The sequence below is a fragment of the Vicugna pacos genome, chromosome 29 (assembly GCF_048564905.1).
Source record: "Vicugna pacos chromosome 29, VicPac4, whole genome shotgun sequence".
NCBI classification, from domain to species: domain Eukaryota; kingdom Metazoa; phylum Chordata; class Mammalia; order Artiodactyla; family Camelidae; genus Vicugna; species Vicugna pacos.
The window spans coordinates 5,761,937-5,778,296 of NC_133015.1; the positions used below are offsets into that span (position 1 = coordinate 5,761,937).

At 38.3% G+C, this 16,360-nt stretch overlaps 1 protein-coding gene across 15 annotated transcripts in view; it reads right to left on the reverse strand.

Annotated features, from left to right (window-relative positions):
- The window catches only part of RALYL (RALY RNA binding protein like), a 584,818-nt gene that overhangs the window by 441,918 nt on the left and 126,540 nt on the right, over positions 1-16,360 (reverse strand). Inside the window, exon 3 of one of the 15 annotated variants that reach the window (XM_072951753.1) lies at positions 4,138-4,244. The exons of the other annotated variants lie outside the window; for them this stretch is intronic. The gene's annotated coding sequence lies outside the window, so the exon portion shown is untranslated. The remainder of the gene's footprint in view (positions 1-4,137; positions 4,245-16,360) is intronic. 15 annotated transcript variants of the gene reach the window in all.

The window sequence follows — 16,360 nt, forward strand, 5'->3', positions numbered from 1 at the left end:
TTTCCTAAACATTTACATATCCTTTTATTTTTCTACTTTATGACAAATAGAGCATTATATTTTTTCTTCTGAGGGATATAGGTAAACTACATGTCTACGCATTTCACTGCAGATTACTAAGAGGAGGCTTGGTATCTAACAGGGTTGAGAACCACTGTTCTAAGCCAACGGTGATGATCCCTTTCCCTTTTACCAAACACTCACCATTCCTTGCAGTTAAAGGAAGGTCAAGGCCAGGGAAAACCATAAAGTTTTCCCTGGTGGTCTTGGAGGAAAACATCTGCTTATTGCGTATTCTAAAAGGGGGTAGAATGAGAGGTTCTCTTGTCAAGTCTTTAGTCTCCCATCCTCGTGCCTTCGAGGAGAACGTGACTGCCCGTGACAATGCGGCAAAAAGCTTGGAATAAAAGGGCAAATGCCACTGAACCAATGAGTCACTTTGGAACTACTCTCCCAATCTTCTTGATATGCTGGGGTAGAGGAGTTTACATGGTTTAAATGACTGTTATTTGGAGTTCAGACAGCCTAAATCAGTTGCATCTGGCACAAAAATGAATTTAATATCTTACCTTCCAATGTGGTTATCACCCATTTTCCTAAGCCACCGTTGACCCAGCTGTTAATACCAATAACCTTAGAGTCACTTTTATCACTATCCATCCCCCACATCTAATCACTGGGGGGGGGTGCAATTAGGTTTATTTATTTACATTTATTTTTTTTAATTGAAGTATAGTCAGTTACAATGTGTCGATTTCTGGTAGGCACTCTACCACTGAGCATACTTCCCCTCACAGTCAGTCCTAAATACTGTTGATCTGCCCTCAAAAATATGTGGAGATCTATTTACACTTTTCACTTTCCCCTTCTAACATCTTAAGCCAAATGATCTTTATAGTCAATCTGCACTTCCCATTATAACCTTCTAATTGGCCTTACTGGGTCTCCCTCACCCTGCACCATATTCTCTACCCATAACAGAATTACCATTTTAAGACAGAAATTTAATCATATTAGTCCTTTCAGGAAAAGAAGCCTCTTGCTGCAGAACAAAGTCCCAAAGCTGTAGCTGGGCACGTTAACATCAATCCCACAGTCTACACATTAGCCACGTTATTCTCCTTGCCTGAAAATCTCGTTTTCCCACTGTCTCCACCACCTCATCACTCCACACACTTTTCATCGCTAATTCGTATTCACTTTCAGGTGAAGTCAGCATAAAATACCACTTCCCTGGAAAAGCCCTTTCTAACCCATATATTCAGAGCACGCAGGGTTTTTTGCTCTCACTGAACACTAAGCAACACGAGGGCAGCTGGCAGGACACATTCATCACTGTAGTCCTAGTTCCCCGCACAGCCCTTGTCTTACACTGAGGGATCAAGTGATACTGGTGAAATGAATGGAAGAATGAGCTCTTTAACTTCCCCTGTTCTGATTCTCAACATAACAATTTCCCTAGTATAAAATTTGGCTCTTCCTCAGGGAGGAAATGAACTAGGCACATCAAACAGAGATACGTCCTCTGAAAAACCAGTATTTGCCACTGTAAATTAATTATTCTGATTTTGCACATGGGTCACATAGAGTTGTGATGAATGTGGGATAGAAGTGCTCTTAGATGCTGACAAGTCAGATCCATTTTAAAGCTGAGGGCTTTTCCCTGGAAGGTGGTAAATTTAATCCAAGTAAAGCTACCTTGTGAGGGCCTACTGGGATGGCTTTCCTAAGACTGTTGCCCCAGAGTAAACTGAAACCTTAAATTCTCACTGCGATAAGGACAAAATACAAAGTATAAATAGACACAAGCTTTCCCCTACCCACACCTTCTAAGGAAGGAGGGCTCTTCTCTTGTTCCATTGCTCTGCTTGGCTCCAGGGACCCTTGTACCGATTTAGGAATTTAATGTAGAGAAAAATTAGAAGGCACCTTGAGAGGCTAAATTGATTTATACAAGAATGAACCACGCGCCACAGAAAATGGAAAGTTAAGAGGGAGAACGGAGTCAACCTGGAATGAGAAAGGCCTGGAGCTAGAGCTGGAATTCTGGAGAAGAGACAGGAGGAAGGTGAGCTGGCAGGGCTGCGGAGAGCTGCCCGGATGAATCTGACTCTGAGAGAAAGAAGCAGGAAAAGGATTTCTCCGCAGGTTTGCTTCACGGTGTATGATGTATGATCCCAACCCCACGAGACACGAAAAGCATTGAGTGAAAATTACAAGAACTGCCCAGAGCTGGTTTTATATTTCACTTTAAGGAAAAGCACGCCTTAGGGCAGGAGTGTAGGATTACAAAGTTTGTCCTGTACATTTAGAAAATGGTACAAACTTGGAAAATTCTAGCAAAATACCTTTAGTTAGGGTGGCTTTCACTGAGCTGAGTCAAAGGAAAAATTATTATTATATAGAACTATAATCCTTAACATGGGTTCTTAGTTTATCCACAAGGAATTGTCTTTTCAAGAGCCACGTGAATTAACAAAGATCAGAGCAGAATGAAAGAGAGACCAAAAAGACAGGAGAAATGATTAATAAAACAAAGAACTATATTTTAAGCTAAGCAAAACATACAAACCTCTAGCTACACTGACCAAGATAAAAACAGGGAGAATGCAAAGAAATAAAACTATAAATGAAAGAGGGGGCATTACAATGGATACCAAACAGATACAAAGGATCATAAGAGATTATTTATGAAAAACTATATGCCGAAAATTTGAACAACCTAGAAGAAATGGATAAGTTCCTTGAAGCATGTAACCTCACAAGGCTGAATTATGAAGAAACAGAAACTCTAAACAGACTGATTACTAATAAAGACATTGAATCAATAATCAAAAACCTCCAAACAAAGAAAAGTCCATGACTAGATGGCTTCATGGATGAATTCTCCCAAACTTTTAAAGAAGAATTAATAACAATCCTTCTCAAATTGTTCCAAAAATTAGAAGGTAAAGGAACACTTCCAAACTCATTGTAAGAGGCCAAAACTATCCTGATAACCAAGGCTAGACAAGGATATTACAAGGGGAAAAAAATTGGCAAATATCCCTGATGAACATAAGCAATGATTCCTCAACAAAATGCTAGGAAACCAAATTCAACAAAATATTAGAAGGACCACACACCATGATCAAGTGGGATGTATTCCAGGAACGTGAGCAAGTTTCAACACCCACAAAACGATCAATGTGATACGCCGCATTAACAAAATGAAGGCCAAAAATCATCTGATCATCTCAATAGATGTAAAAAGAGCATTTTACAAAATTTGATGCCAATTCATGATAAAAATTTTCACCAAAGTGGTTACAGAGGGAACACACTTCAACACAATAAAGGCCACATACGACAAGACCACAGCTCACATCATACTTAATGATGAAAAGCTGGAAACTTCTCTTCTAAGACCAGAAACAAAACCATGATGCCTGCTCTTGTCACTTTTACTCCTTTCCTTCCCGTTTGGATGCTATTTATTTACTTATTTATTTATTTTGTAGAACTAGGACTTCCAGCACTGGCTCACTGTTTGCATACAGCATAGTCTTAAATATAAAAAAAAGACACTAAAAACTCCATCAAAAAGTTGTTAGAACTAACAAATTATTTAAATCAAGTCTCAGGATACAAAATCAATACACAAAAATTAGTTGTGTTTCTATACACCAATAAGGAACAACTCCCAGTCCCCTCACAAATGCTCACAGATCTCTTCTTAAGTGGTAGAAATGTTTTCCCTAAGTTAGAAATGCAGTCAATGTTCAGTCTTACACCTTGTCACCAATCTCTGTATGTCCTATGGCCAAAGAATGAATCTTACTTTGGTGGTGACTCATTGATTCATTGCAAATTTCCATTTCTAAAAGTAGAAGTTTGATGAAAATTCAAGCTACAAGGAAATTATAAACATTGTCACAGCTGGAGTCGATTTAAGTGGAGGGATGCATTTTACAAAACTATGTTACATGCTTATGATTGAAAAAGGTGTAAAAGAAAGGAATGCATTGGGAATACTGCTGCAGTTGGAGTCTGTGGGAGATAGAAAAATTAATAAAACACAATTCCTTTCCCATAGGGTCCTACAATCCAGGTGGAACATGTACACATATAATCAGAACAGTAAGTTAAATGACTCACTGGAGGAGTGATGACAGTAAAAACAGCAGAAGCTCCAGGAAGGCCCAGGATGTGGTCTTTATATTCAAGTGAAGTATTTTCCTGCTTTGAAAGAGTTTACAATCCCTCTGCAGAGTAGAAAAGGCGTAGGTTTTTGCAGTCAGAGCTCAGCAGCCAAATACTAGCTACTCAAAAGGGCAACTTAGGAAAATGGCTTAAACTCTCCAACCCTTTGTTTCATTATCTGCAAAATGCAGATGATAATGTCCAATCCATAGGGCTGTGATGAGAAGGAACTGAGCATCAAATGACAGCCGGTTATTCATCATATAGTTTACATTCAAGGGATATCAGTTCTTTTTCCATTTCACTAGCAGTCTTTAACAGCAGCCTATTTCCACATTTAATCCGATTATTTAGTCCCAACCACCTGCTAGTCTTGTGGCTGTGGAGAGATTTCATAAACTGGAGTCAAAGTGGTACCCAGACACAGGTATCACAAAGGGATATCAACTGGCCTTTCCTATATCCTAATTTTATTTGGATTCTGTCTATTGGGATTTTTAAAGATTTATTTCTTCTCTGTATTTATCATTTCTGTATCTCCTATTGATTAGCTTTCATTATTCATTTCTTATTGCACATTAATTCTGGTGGAACTTACATAAATGAGGTGAATATAATACAAAAAAACAGCAACATGTTAATGTGACCTCAGTTTTTCAGAGGTTCTGTGTTACTGAAAAGTATGACCAGAAAGAACCAGGTAACAACAAAAATAAGGGGGATCTTTTCTTCTGGACTTTAGCACAGGGGGATTTGTACTACTAACACTGGAATAGCAAATTAAAGGAAAAAGAAAACTTTCTGTTATCTCCGCCAACAAAAAAAATATGACAATGAATATATATATATGTTCATGTATAACTGAAAAATTGTGCTCTACACTGGAATTTGACGCAACATTGTAAAATGACTATAACTCAATAAAAAAATGTTTAAAAAAAGACTAAAGCTCAGACAAAAAAAATCTAGTGAATAAATTGCTCATTAAAAACTAAAAATAAAGAATTACATTACTTTTTAATTTATTTTATTTTTGTTTTTTAATGGAGGTACTGGGGATTGAACTCAGTACCTCATGCATGCTAAGTGTTTGCTCTGCCACTGAGCTCTACCCCTCTTACCCCCCAAATTATTTAATTTTTAGTTTATTTTACGATTTAGAAGATACTGGTAGAAAAAACTTTCCTAATTAGACAGCTCTCCTAATCAACTTGCTTCAAGGTCAAGAGAACAACTTTCTCTGCAGCTCTGTCTCCACTGTAGGGTAAAAGTCAGGCTTACAGGTATAAATCCCCATGTAAAAATGAACAATTATCACATGCTGTGAAATTCACTTCTCTATGTCACTTTGCAAAAACTCTCATTCCCATCCTATCCAGTCTCTATAAACTTTAAATTACTTCTTCTTAATTAAACTGAAAATGTAATCAATATTTTAAAATGCCAAAATAAATATATATTTATTATTATAAATATATAATAAGCACAATATGTATTTCAAAGTAGTCTGAAATACCAAGCACTTCATATATTCTCTAATAAAGTTGTGGAGCCACCAAATTATGCTACAGATAAACAGCAAAACAGAAACAAAAATTACTAATCTTATGGGAACTCACTGGGACAAATGAGAAGACATCACCAAGAGAAAAATTTCAGGACAGTTCATCAGAGAGCACAGTCCAAAGACAAAATGGGCTATATTCAAGAACAGCAAGGTAGCCACACGCCAGGGATACCGTAGGTGTAAGTCAGTTATCCACTGGTCAGCAGTCTAGTAGAAGGAAATCCAAGTCACCCCTGAGAGGTGGACAAGTCCCCCTATTTCCTGGGATTATGTAATGCTAAGTACAAGTAATCAGGAGTTAACCACCTTTTATGAGAAGGTAGTTTGGTGCAGCCATGATGGAAAACAGCACTATATACAGTAGCCAAGGCATGGAAGCAACTTACATGTCCATCAGCAGATGATGGGATAAAGAATTTATGGTATATTTATACAATGAAATACTACTCAGTGATAAAAAAAGAATAAAATAATGCCATTTGCAATAACAAGGATGGACCTAGAGATCGTCATTCTAAGTGAAGTAAGACAGAAAGAGAAAGAAAAATACCATGTGCTACTCATATGTGGAACCTAAAAAAAAAGAAAATAAAAAGAAAAAAGAGGACACTAATGAACTCATTTACAAAAGAAACAGACTTGCAGACGTAGTAAACAATCTTATGGTTACTGGGGAAAGGGAGTGGGATGGGATAAATTTAGGAGTTTGAGATTTGCCAATGTTAGCCACTATATATAAAAAATAGATAAAAAATGTCTTCTGTATAGCACAGGGAACTATATTCAATACCTTGCAATAACCTTTAATGAAAAGGAATATGAAAATGAGTATATATGTATATGCAGGACTGGGACATTGTGCTGTACACCAGAAATTGACACACTGTGACTATACTTCATTTAAAAAAAGAAAGAGTTAAACACCTTTTAAAATGGATACCCGAATCCAAAATACACATTCAAAATAAACCACAGCAGCCAACAGCCTGTGGGGTAAGCCATGTGAATAAAAGTACACAATATCATGATCACTTTTAGACAAAGAATATAGGAACATGAATTCAGATTCGAAGTTTCCTCTTAGTTATCAATCTCTTTAGAACATTCAAAACAAAATATCTGCTTAATCAGATCTAAGGTGACAGTAAATTGTTACTCAGTGTGGAACGGGTTTGACTAGGGTGTCCTAAACAAGCATTTCACCTAAAGTAATACTGCATGATATTTGACATTGAAAGCAAGAGTAATCCGGAACAAACGGAAGGGAATAAATTATTCATCATTATTATTTCTGATAGTCTGTTTTGCTATTAACAACATGATTCCAAAAAAACATGTCATAACACTAACCCAAAGCCCCAGCACGCTCCCTTCCCATCCCAAGGGGGTCCCAGGTCCTGAGAGCCCAGGGTCATTTTTGGCTCCAAAATAACTCCCTTTTGCCACTGAACAAAGACAGCTGAAAAAGCTCTTCTGGGCAGAGAAAATGACCCTTCGATCGATCACTCTCCTTCAAAGAGTGCTCCAAATCCTCCCTTCTAATTACAGCATTTTAGTCACCACAGAGCTCCGTGCCCCTAATTACTTGCAGCCATTTTCTGCTGGGGTTTTATTTCTGTTTTGCTTATCTGGCAGCATTGTCTTGGTAATAATGCGAAAGGGGCGCTTGTCACTGTACATGGTGCAGCTCTCTGATTACAGTGCCTTTATGAAGTGCACCAGTGCCCTGATCCTGGAGCAATGGACACAGGACTTGCTTACTGACTCACTTCATCTCCAGGACCCCAGGCAGATCAGTACAGTACTGGGCAAACCAGGGACAACAGAGATTTCAAAAGAACATTATAAACACAAGAAAAATAATTGTGAAACCTGAATTCATGGGCAAATATTAAGAAATGATTTCTTCACTCCAGGAAAAACTTTGCCAATAGCACTCAACTGCATCTGCTTCTGCACAGTCTGCTTTTTAGCAAATGTTATCAAAATCTTATTAAAGTTTGCCTTTGGGGCCTGTGAATTGGTCGACTGAAGGAGATGTTTGGGAGTGGAGAGTATGTGGTACGGGGGTACTTAAGTTATAGGCTAGCCAGCTGTGGTGGGCATCGGTCATACGTGGGATTGCACACTATCTTTTGAAAAGCCCTTCAGTGCTTGAACAAATTTCCCAAATATGACTTCCACCATTCCAGTTTCAAAGCCCAAGTTGAAACCGCCAAGTTTCCATAAATTGAGGTGCAGACATGTGATCCAGTCTCCAGAAATCGAATGCAGACATTGAGACACCTGCATTTGAATGGGAATACTGTGAGAAAGACGCTTCTACTTGTGTTGGAGGGTTAGGGAGGGGTCCTGCAGTGGCATCTGGCGGTTCCTGGTGGTAGTCACGGGACTAATGCCCTTGCGTCATGTTTGCAAGCTTATCTTCTGACGATTTAGCCTCAAGCCTGGTTCTCCAGGACCCCCACCGATTCCATGAGCAACCAAGTACCTTATAACTGACGCCTTTGCTATTTAAAGCCTGTACCTGCTGACTGCAATTAAAAATGAGAGATACTGATTGGACACAAGACTGAGTCAGAGGAGAGAAGATACAAAGGCAGATGACAGAATGTGAAGCTCAGGTAACAACCCACGATTGACCGGCTGAGCAAAGGTGTCCAGTCTGCTAGGAAGGATGCAGCAGCAGAAGTTCTGGGGGGCTTACGGTACTCCAAATTAAGTCAAAGACTGATGTGGGCTTAGATCTCAGCTTTTCTACTTGTACAGTTTTTTTAAACTGTAATACATAAGGTTATTGTGAGAACCGGATATAATCTGTACAAAGTGCTTAGCACCATTGTCAGTATGTTTTGTTACATAAACGGGAAAGGGGCAAGAGCTGAGTGTTCTGGGCAAATGGCCTAAATTGTAGACCTAGGCTCATGAAGACCTAGGTGTAATCATTAAATAGAGTGCCTGAGATCCTAACCAAGTAAAATGGGTTTTAGGCCCTGGTTCCAGCTATGGTCTGAAAATATGACAAAACTTAGGTAAGAAGGTAAACCCAGGAGAAATCAGTGAATATAGTCTCTTACTGGGTGCTTCCTGGATCTGGGGGTGCCTGGCCCCTAATCTCAGACACAATGATCCCAAAGCGTAGAGCAGCCAGTCTTACCAGTGGCGGCAGACTGCTTCTCCCGGCCCAGCCTGCGTCAGGGTTCCCTGAAGGACTCGGCACAGCTCAGCCGGCAGGTGAGGGCACCTTTAACCATAAGGGAGTGGACCCAGAATGTCAGAGCTTTCCACTTATCTTAATGTTAATTTACACACACACACCCCCCACAAACTTTCTATCATAGGCCTGCAATCTATAAACAAGTTGGTTCTCAATAAATGTTTGTAGGACTGAGTTAAATATATAAATTGAAAGCTTTTGAGAAGCTGCTGGAACACGGTTTTCTTATTAGTTTGAACTCTAGAAAACTGTTGAAGGTCGATAAAGCAGTAATTGTTCCTGTTGGTCCAACTGCCTGGCATTGTGCAATGATCCGCTCAGCTCCACCCGGACACCTGGGCACATGAAATGGACAAGGGACTGGCTGAAATAACCAGCTCTGTCAATTGATGTTCACGGCAATCTCGCTGCAAGACGGCCTGAGAGGAATGCATGCCAGTGGGCCATTCAGCATCTTGCAAGGTGTACGGAAATGGAGCAACAGCCAACAAAGGATACAGGAAAAAATGCATGCAGGACGATTTCAAGTTCAGTTGTGGCATCAAACAGCAAACTCGGTCTCTGGAAAAGCCACGGCAATTGCCAAGATGGCCCAGCAGAAAGACGCCAAATGGCAAGATCTTTACTCAGAAGTGATTCTGGCAACAGAGCCTGAATAGCAAAGCTGCAGACACTAACTCTGCGGAGAAGCTGGAGCTGCCGATCCCAGTCAAAGCAAAGCCACACAAACGCTGAGAGCACTAAAATGTCCGGGGTCTCTTATGCATGCTTTGTTTTTTTCTGCTCAGAAAACAGACAGTAGGGGCTTATGCCCTTGCCTGAGTTAGAACCAAGATGAACCTATAGGTAAAAATTAACTTTGAGGAAAGATGTATTAGATCAAAACTTAATAGGAACAGATTCTAACTCATCGACAAGGGCCAAGCTACTGTCCTTAGAGAGGACAGATTAGCAGGGCTTCTCTGAAGCCCAGAATCACAGATGAAGTAGTAAGAGATAGAAAACAAGGTCTCCGATGGTTAGGGGAGGAAGCAGAAATCTTAACATAGTAAAGGTTACAGGTATCAGAGATGTGGTTTTGATGGGATGGCAGACAATGGTCAAGTATAGAAGCTGCACAAGAAAGATGAAAAAATGAAAAAGAAATGAGAGGAACCTCAAAGCAAAGATGTCAAGAGCTTAGGGTTCTTAATAATAACAAGATGGAGGGGCCAAAAACCTATAGTCGTAAACATACTTAGTATAAATATTTCATAAATGTTAATTCCTTCGTATTAGAATTTCCATTTGTGTACACTCCTGTGTATTCTGACATGTTCACTTTCAAGCTCTGGACCGCATTAATTTTCAAGTCTCCAATAAAATCAACATTTTGGCATCAAAACTCCAGGCCTGAAAGAAACATGAGAAACTTTCATTTATCAATTTCCCCTGCAACGAGAATAATCATTTATTCATTCACACAAGACATATTTATTAAATCCCTGCTATAAATATAAGTAAACTCTCATGATAAACAGTAGCCACTTATAATACAAAAATCAACATGAATAATAAAGTTGTGTTTAAAGAAAAGCTAGCCTGTCCATCAGTCACTGCCACCATTAATAGAAGCATCTGAGGTTGTCCGGTCATTTCAGTTTGGCAAATCCAGATGCTGGATGTCAACCTGTTTAAGTATTCAAAGAAATTAATTTAAAAATTAAGCGATATAATATTTTACCCATTATTATTATTGCAATATTTTATTCCTCATTATTATTATTATATTTCATGTATTATTATTATATTATTATTATTATTCATTGAATAAGTACCATAAAGCCAGGCACCTCACCAAAGGCTGTGGCTACAAAGGAAGATAAAATAGAGAACTTGCAGTAACAAACTTCAGTCTAGGGTGGAAACATCCAAACAAGCAAAACACTGCGTTCAGAGTAATTGTGGAGAAGAGGAAGAACAGAAATGCTTAGACGGCACAATGGGGGTCCCAAATAAAGAAAAATTAATGCAGGTTGGAGAGGTGAAAGGAAGCTTCACAGAGAGGAAGGACAGACAAAGGTAAAGTGGAACAAGTCGGAAAACTGCCAGCCAGCAGTCGCATCTGAACTGTCCCACAGCCCACACTGGAGTTCTAGCTATTAGGTGATGTCCTCACTAGCCTCCGTGAAGACCCCCAAGAGTGAATGGGGTCTTTCTGGTTCACTGATTTTTTTTATTATAGTCAGTTACAATGTGTCAATTTCTGGTGACCAGCATAATGTTTGAGTCATATATACATACATATATTCATTTTCATATTCTTTTTCATTAAAGGTTATTACAAGATACTGAATATAGTTCCCGGTGCTTGGTTCACAGATTTTTAACACTAGCATCTAGCACAGAGCCTGGCTCGTGATCGGTGCTCAATTTCCATTATTGCATAAGTGAAGGAGTGTGCCTACATGTTCTAAAATACAGAAACAGAAAGAAGATCAGAAACAAGTGGGGCTGGAGAGGGACAGGCTGGGGATGTCTTAAAAGAAGATACTGGTCATGTTCAAAAAGTATGGTAATAGAGTCTTTTGAAAACAATATCGTTTTCCAACTTTACGTAATGAAACATGCTTTTTCTTGATTAAATGTCAGAATTACAAGCATTTCTTAATAGGCCAATTTGTATTATACTTCATCATATACTCCTCTGTGAGATCATGAGCTGCAATTGCTATAAAGTAACAACTGAAGAGGAAGTAAGCTCCATTTCAAAGTTCCCTTCCCCTGTGGCAGATGCCTTTATAAAAAAATGAAATCCCAGTTAAACAAGACTACATTCTTAATGAAAAATGGACACTTTAAGAAATATTAGTCATTTTAATGTGAAATTCGACACCCTGGGGGTTTTTCTAAGCACGATCAGTAAACCAACTGCCGTATCTCAGGGAAGGTTCCATATGATGACATTAAAAATTTTATATAAGTTGTTACTTTTTTTCTTTAATTGTGAAAAAAAAGTACCAGACTGTGATTAGTCATCTGTTTGTATGTAGTTTTTTTAGAGGGGGAGAATTAAGAAAATAAAAAAGCTAACTTTAACTCGGAGTGGAATTACTTAACTCATGTATTCCTTTAAATATTTCAATTATAAGATATAAGCATGCTTATTTTGTTTGGCCTTCCATTTTTTTTTCAATTTTGTATTATTTAGATGATTCTTTGCTGAGCTAGGAAGGAAGGGATCAATGTCAGGACTGACAAATGTGTGTACTTTATTTGCTTTGCAAAGTGCAAGGAGGATATATCCGATATTCCGAGTAAGCATAGCAAAGCTTATCTGCATTGCTGAAGGTCTGCAAAAGTCCCATAAATTGTAAGAAACTGACAGAACTAATATTTCATTACCACTGTGAATATAACTTGCTAATGGTATAAAGCTATTGACAGTAAATATCCTTTGTGCCTTCCTGTGAGAGGATTTTCCCATGAATTTTCATAGAGAGGTAACCTATAGCACTAAATCCTTAAAACACATCTCTCTGATAGAAATTATTCTTTAATACCAGGACTCACAGCTGTCAGTTTTGGATCCACTTTGAACGTGGATTGATTTCATTCTTCTATGATGCCTACCAAATGATCAATGGTTAAGCATTTTGTTTCACTTTTTAGAGTTATCTTTGCATTTGAGAGATTTGCATACTTCTATTGTGACCCCTGTTTCAAATTCCAAACAGGAGAAAAAGCAGGAGGCCTCGCTGGGATTCTGCTCATCTGATACACATTATGTGTAGTGTTTACAGATGGACAAAGCACCGGCTTCAACAGACTTTCCCATCCAGATCATCTCTTTTCCTATAGGGACGGAAGCCAAAGCAAAGCACAACTTGACTAAACAAAATATGGCTCAGACACGCAGAAGTGACATGAGCTGAATCCGCATGACCTTGACTGGATCCCACTGTACCACACCCAGGAGTAACTGGCACATGAAGTCTAGGACAAACGCTTATCTATTCAGTAAGCAATCACAGGAACCCTTGGCTTACCCATCACCATTTGGAAATAAACACCTTCACTGATTCCCTTAGATAATGGAAACTCACACCTTAAACACCAAAGCTTTTGGTTTAATTTTTATTTCTGTGAAGTGGGTTAAATATTTCTCTGTTATCTCTGAGCTGATGCCTTCACAGTGATGAATGTGTGTAGGTCCAGCTGTTCTCACACTAAAGGACTTGGGATGACAATGCTTTTTGAGTTTTATAGATAAATATTTTTAAACAGTGTCCTGTGCCCTCACTCACTGTCCAGGTACTGTTAACAGCTTTTGCTACTGTGAATTTGCCAACTTTATAATAGGCTTTTTCTTTTGAAAAAATTCCTGAGTAATGATTTCCTGAGCAACAGTTTGGTTCTCCTCTAAGATAACGTGTACGGTAAAGTACAGCAATTTTAGTGTATGTGTGTGTATATTTATATTGCATTTAACTTGCCACTTCAGCTCAATTAAAAATATTTTTCTTGTCCATATAACAATGATAATGATGATGATAATGATAATAGCATCTACTCCTTACCATGTGCCATGCTCTGTGTTAATCACTTTACATATGTAACCTAATTAAATCCTCATTAAGATTCTGTGAGGTATGACCTATTATTGCCTACTATATTCTACACTTGGGAAAACTGAGGGAAAAGATGTTAAGTGAATTTTCCAGGTTCCCACTGAAGTTAGTGCTAAGAGCTGGAACTCAGGAGCTGGAACAGCCCAAGGCGGACTCCAAAGACTCTACCTTCAAGAACTTACAAATAATGGATATTTATCACCATTGAATAATGTCTTGAATAGTGACTTCAAGATAAGTGAAGCATATCTAAACAATTTTTTTAACCTGGTTCACACTGACATGACATGATTGTAGGCACATAAATGCAAAACTGATTTTATTTTAATTGAAGTATAGTCAATTTACAATGTTGTGTCAATTTCTGGTGTACAGCATAATGTTTCAGTCATATACACACACACACACACACGTATTTTTTTCATTCTTTTTCATTATAGGTTACTACAAGATAGTGAATATAGTTCCCTGTGCCATAAAGAAGAAACTTGTTGTTCATCTATTTTATATACACTAGTTAATATTTGCAAATCTCGAACTCCCAATTTATCCCTTCCCACCCCCTTCCCCCAGGTAACCGTAAGATTGTTTACTATGTCTATGAGTCTGTTTCAGGTAAAACTGATTTTATTATAGACAAGCAGCAATTTAAAAAGGAAAATATTAAGCACTTACTATGTGCCAGGTGCTAAGGGACTGCATGTCTACTAACCTGATTAATAGCTCAAGCAAATTTGCAGTCAAGGAAACCAGGATGAAAGAGCCAGAATTTGAACACAGAATCGCTACATTCTATTTGTTTTTCTTTTCTTGTTTTGTTTTGTTTTGTTTTGGGGGGGTCAGGTTTGTTTGTTTGTTTTAATGGAGGTACCTCAAGCATGCTAGGCATGCGCTCTACCACTGAGCTATATACCCTGCCCCCCAAAATTGCTGCATGTTAACCTGCATGTTTAACCAAGCTAAGAACAAAATTAATATTATTATGTAATAGTCAAGGCCATACCACACAAACATATTGGGAAAAAAAGTGTAATATCTAGAAAAGGCAAGGTTTAGTAGAGACGTTGATACCTGTCTCATAAAGAGAAGGCACGATTTCATGGAGAAGCACCAGGTTTGCACTGGGTCCTCCTGTTAGCAGGACTAGGAAGAGCCAAAAGTCGATTTCAGCTAACTGCAGGTTTCCTTGCCATTTCCACGTGCTAATGGAGGAATGGTTTCTAGTCCACCTAGGTTACAGTCCTTCGGTGGTTCCAATATATGTAGTAGATTGAAAACTACAACTTTGTTCACATGGGCACATGGGGAATCACAAGCCTAGAGACTGAGATTGACGCCAATTCCTGCTTCCCAGCCCTGGGTTAACCCCACCTTCAGATCCTGTAGGACTCGGTCTGGGTCGGTTTTGGGGCTCTGTTGGTATTTGGTGCTCTCTGGCTCTTGTGGTTTTTGAGGATATCCCGTAATTATTTGTGAACGCATCTATGCCTGTATAAAAGATTTCCGATATTTTATTCAGAATTTTAGGCTCTAATTTTGGAAGTGCTTTCACGTTACCAATTTTGACATATTTCCAGAAGCATCAAAATGAAATTCCTTGGAAAACAGTAATGTTCTTTAAGAGCCTTAAGGGTCATCATTATTTCTACTAGTGAAATTCTAAATTATTATCACTGGAAGTCTGCCTGAAGATACAGATGACTAGCAGTCAGACAATATGTTAGTTAGCACTGGACCTCTTTTTTCAGGGTAATATTATATAGAATCCCAGAGTATAAAACAGATCAAAGAGCACTGGTTCTTGTGAAAGTCTGGCAACCGCTGAACACTAAGTTGCATCTCTACTCACAGTTCATAATAATGTGCTTATTTGAATAGAAATCTTAATATATAATATTTCCCTGGAGAATGAGTTGGGTTGATATTACTAATAACACTCAATCAGTTCCAATGGGTTTTATTAATTCCAGGACCACAGCTAATTTCAGCCTTTTAGATTTATTAAAATATACCACCTGATTAATTGATCTCAGCATCTTTAGTTCTCTTTGGATAATTCTTATTCTCTGTGCTTCCATGTTGCTAGTACAGCTAGATTAATTTGTTTCCATCACTTAGGAAATCAGTACTATATATTAAAGCACAAGTGTCTGTGTGTCTGTCAGTGACTAGCACTCATCTCTATGTAACTTCCTTCACCTCTAAAATGGGACTGTGCATAAACTTCCCACTTCAGAGAATTATTCAGAAGATTACTGTTGTAAAAAATATTCCTTGGAAAAATATTCTTGGTATATTCCAAGTAAGTGTTGGAGGAATGTCTAAGGCAATCCTTTATTCTTTAAAACTAATTTATATTAAAAATGACAATGAAAGAAGTATTTCATATCAAAACATTTTGAACAATCTCTGATTTCTTGGTGCACTCAATTTTAGCCAATGCAGAGTTTCAATTTTCTTTGAGCTGATCTGAGCTGTAAAAATTATCCAGTGGGTAGTATATGCTGTGGTACATAACATGATGCTGGAAATTTATCAAGCACCTAGGCAAGGTGAGACTTTCTTCATATTATCTTCCCTTAGAGGAAAAGTTGATGGCAAGACAGAGAGAGGGAGAGAAGAGAAAACTCTATTGCTTACAAGGTGAGTTGAGCTTCTCCTATCAGCTTTTACAAGGTATATCACACACCTATTTACAAAAGTAAGGAAACTGTCAATTTGATGAAGTACAACTCACAACTCATTAGTACTGAACACAGGAGAAGTTTTCCACATCAAAAATGA